Genomic DNA, 4,958 nt, shown 5'->3' on the forward strand with positions numbered 1-4,958 from the left:
TGAAGAGCGTGACCACAGGCGGTCTCGACCCTATGTACTTGCCTCATTCCAAGTAGCCATTTTATAAAGGTGAAGATGCAGATATTTTTCATGTTTTGTGAAAACTCATTTCAACTAAACTCAAGACTTCAAGAAATGTGAATGTTCAAAAACTCTTTTGATACACTGACACGTTGACACTACCGTTACAGACCTCGCTGTGTTTTCATACTAGAATGTATAAAGATGGTTTTAATAGGATTTTACACACTACATTGTCATTTAATGTAGTGTTTTCATGCATTTGTATTTTATAAATGGCAAGTTTTCATGCGAGATAAAATACATTACTTGAATTTCGGCTTTTGCTGCCATTACATCTTTTAAATCTGAAATGTAAATATCTGTAACTGTTCTTATAACAAGATCTTCATGGGTAAAGGTCTTCTTTGCCGCTTAATGGGTTTACAAGAGTTGTTTGACATACCACACGATGTTACCATTTTAATGGTATTGTATACAATACGTACAATTTTTGTACTGCTCTGTATGAACATTATTTATATTTTTGAGTCTAATAAGTTATTTTATTCCATCTTTATAATGCCAAATGACCCAGTCTGTATCTCAGTCAAGCGCTAAACATGGAGTTTCTACCACTCTCATTGTGCCTTGTATAGAGGCTCATTTTTCTACCACACTTTGTGAAGAGACACCCTGAGTAATCTTGCTGTCATGTTTTTAGTCTTTTTTTGATGTGTAAGACATCTTTGTAGCCGGGTCTACGTGTTCTAGGTGTGCTACATGGGGTAACAAAGGATAATAAATTATTGTTATATAAGTTAAACATTTTTGTTATCCTTTCTTCTCAAATAATGGTTTCCAGATTTTCTAGTTTTGTTCAACATACAAAGATAATTGTAACTTTCGGCTTTGATTGATTACTTTTCTTGATTGACGGCTTGACCTAATTAAGCTCGAGATCAAGAACCGCATTTCTGAGATAAACTGTGATTATATCATTAGAGTCAGACAAAATAAATTGGCATTTGTCCGGTTCGCATCTCACCCAAATACCACACCTGTCATTGTTAAACTGACATCCTGTCAGACAGTAGCATTAAAATCAGATCTGTTTGATTATAAATACATGTAATTCTTTGCATGAATATATAAATGGTTATCTTGCCATCAGCCCTTCAAACACTGCACTGCAAAAAAGATCATGTTCTTAGTATTTTTGCTGTTAAAAATATCTAAACAAAAGAAAAAATTGAACAAGATATTATGAAGTTTACTTATACACAATTAGCAAATGATTCAGTCTTTATTTTTGGCATAAACCTCACAAAACGATGTTACGTTTATGTTTAAATGACTTTATTTTCCAGTTGTGGCAAATATACTATCTGAAAACATGTCTTATGCAACTTTGCTCCTCAAGGATATGTATTGTTTTAAGGATATTTAGACCAGACACATTTTTACTTATTTTGTAGTATGACAACAAATGCTCTAAAAACCAATAATCTAAATGAAATGTAATATGTGTAGATTATTTTTACGCAGATTGTTCTGAATGGATGAAAGCTGCCTGAGGCTGTTATAGGATGGTTTGTGTGTGAGGGAGGTTAGAGGCTTTTTGAAGTCTAATGTTTTTCATCTTTGGTGTGAATGTGTGCAGCATGTAAAGACCTGTCTGTCTCTGTTTCAAAGTGATAACACTACCATAAATTTAATGAACGGGTGCCAAAAATCTTAGCTGCATTGAGTCACTAGAACTGAGACCCTTTTTGAACACATCCTAATTGTACTATTGGGGTCAGTCTCCTTAATTTGAGTAAACATTTACAATATTCTAATTGTAAGAATGTATTCATAACCACCTGTGTGATGCTGTTAGAAGGCTCTTTTGTGTTACTGATAAATCAGGGGTGCCAACAAAAATCATGCCATGGGAGCTCTTGAATATTTCAGCATGTAGAGGTGTGTGGATCCATCTTCTCATCATGTATCATCTCCATTTTTAGTTCCATCCATCTTTATTCTTCCCATCTTGATGTTTTCAAACTTCCGCCTATAAGCTGAACTCTCACGTTTATGACATTTTCCTAATTACCAGCAACAGAAATTGCTCTCATCTTGCGTTATGGCCCTGATGTGGAAAGATGTTCTCTCAGACTGAATATAGCGAAAGAATGTTGTATTATGTATGTGTGCCAGACGTTTACCTCGTTATGGTTCTCTTTCACATTTATTTATTCATAAATGCTCATTATGACCGACAGAGCGGAGACTTGTGAAACGGGAGAAGGGATATCAAAGCAAGTGCCTTTTTTCTCCTCTCTCTCTCTCTCTTTCTCTCTCTCTCTCTCTACTTTACTACAAAGAATAATGGAGAGCACTGCTGTCAGTTTCTGTGATGTTCACACTTCACCTAGCAGAAGAGCTTTATCTATACTTTAAAATAACAGTGCACCGAAAACTGAAACATTCTGTTATCATTTATACTTGCATACCCTCGGGGGAACAGGGGTGTATATATCATGCGGACAACATAGAATATTGAACTGAATGCTGTAACTGACCAATCAGATTCAAGTATTTCAGGGAGCCATGTAATAAATATATATTTTTACTGTTTGAAAAAAAATGAAATAACCACTGAAAAAAAGCCAAAAAAACAGCATACAGTTAGAAAATATTGACAGACAGAACATTAATTGTTGAGTCTAGACAGACTGAATACACGGTCTAATGATTTTTCTTTTCTGAGGTGTATAGTGTCACTTTCCTCTTTTTTGGTGAACTTGAGCTGAACTCAGCAGTATTTGATAGTTTTTTTTTTCCCCTCTGCAACATCCTTTTGCATGCTTTTTGAAGCTCCAGCTCTCAGAGCTCTCTAAGCCCGTTGGGAAAGCAGAGACATGAGAGAGCATGACAGAAATAATGGGGTGAATCCAAAAAAACGAGGGCAGATGAACAGACAAAAGAACAGAGAGTTGACGGGGTGGGAGGAGAACAGTAGTGTGTCTTTTCTATATGGACATCTGACTTTGGTGATGATGGACACAAAGGCTAGAACATTTATTTTCTGGCATTTCTTAACAAGCTGTCAAACACAGAAAACCTGAGTTGAGGTGAAAAGCTGATAGGTGAATTCAGGTCAAAGCAGAAACCTAAAACTAAAATAATACTACAATGTTATACCACAATAATGTTACATGATTTAATTTGGACAGCAACTGTTTTCTTGTGCATCTCACTGTGAGTCTTCAGTTCTGAAACTACCATATTTGAGTCCTGAAACAGACAAAAACAGTGTCTGGCATAATTGAAGGCTTACACTGTGAGACATCAGTGCCCATGTCGAGATTCATTGAACAACGGGTGTTAATCCCACAGTAAGCATCTGTTTGTGCATGGAGATGGAGTCAACCTGAAACTAAGGCAGTGCTCTTCCTGAACACGGCAGCGACTCTAATCCTCCACGCGGCATTACGGATTCATGTTTCACATTCAGGAAAACACTGAGAACAAAAGGAATAATTTTCTGCAGGCAAGAAGGGATCATTTGGGAGACAGAGAGAAAATAGACGAGGACAGCTGTAGATCTTGGCAGGTTTGGTGACTTTGTGTCACACATAAAGGGTCCTAAAGCGTAGGCAGCAGAGAAATGACCTGAAGTTATTCGTTGTCAATGAGAGTTGGGGATTTTAGCAACATGAAGGACAGTGACTGCATGTCCAGTGACACAGTTGAGGAAAGTTTAATTTTATGCCAGTTGTAATGCAGTGGCATTCATTTATAACTTTGCATGTAGTGCAAGGCCCATTGAAAATCCATTCAGCCTCGACACTCAGATCTCAGCAGGTGCAATCAACCCCCTCCCGCCCCTCAGCTCTCATTGGTTTGTTAAGGTGCAGTTTTTAGCACAGCAAGTTTTGGCAGTCAAAAACGTGAGCACACAGGAGGAGACGCACAGTAATAATTAGCTGAGCTGACAACATGCCAGCAGCACACACACAAACACACACACAGAGACACACTTATCAGTCTCATTTTGTCTTCTTTTTATTCTCTTCAAAAGAATGCAACATTCAACGTATTCTTACCTCGATTTTGTTGTATCTCAAATGCCATTTCAAGCAATTATGCAGAGTGGAAATCTGGAGTAACACACTGATATTTTGGGAACTAATGCGATTTTGGTTTTGTGGATCAATGCCGCTGCATCATTATTGTTCTTTTGTTTCGATATAGGAAATTGGAAATGGGAGAAATTGAAATAGATGATTGCAGAAATTTGGCAGTTGGATGGATGTTGGTTGAGAAAGGAAACAGTAATGTTTTATGACAAAAGATCATTTCTCCCTTCCTTTACTGAAGATGCTCAGGTTTCTTCTCTTAAAAAGCTGCTCAGTTCAGCTGTATTGATCCAGCACAGGTGAGAGGTTTTCTTGGCACGCCTCATAGATCCTCTCATTGTTGTCTGACTCTTTTGTAGCTCGCCAGGCCTTAAAAAGATTTGCTCAAAACCCCGGAGAGAGCAAAGGATGGCAACACAGAGAACGTGTTTCTTTCTGTTGCTTATCCTACAAATACAGAAAATCTTGGTTTCAATTGAATTAAATGAGTCTTTATTGCCTTTTTGGGTCTTTTTTATGAACTCAAATCTGATAAAAGCACACATCCAGGTATTTAGTTACTGTAGATGAATGCATTTGGGTAGCTGACGTCCTGTGGTGTGACATGCTGTACTCCATCCCATTTTGATAATTAATTATAATTATTATGCATGCTGCTTTATGAGCTCATATTGAGAGACTAAATGGAACACTTGTATTTTTAAAAACTCTTACACTGTTGAACCATTTAACATGAAGCGTTTGCGCACAAAAACTGATTTTGGACTGATTTTTGAGGCAGTATAACAGTCTAGTGATCTACAACAAAATAGCGTGAGCTTTGGTGATAAC

The sequence above is a fragment of the Scardinius erythrophthalmus genome (genome assembly GCF_964197995.2).
Source record: "Scardinius erythrophthalmus genome assembly, chromosome: 4".
NCBI lineage: Eukaryota > Metazoa > Chordata > Actinopteri > Cypriniformes > Leuciscidae > Scardinius > Scardinius erythrophthalmus.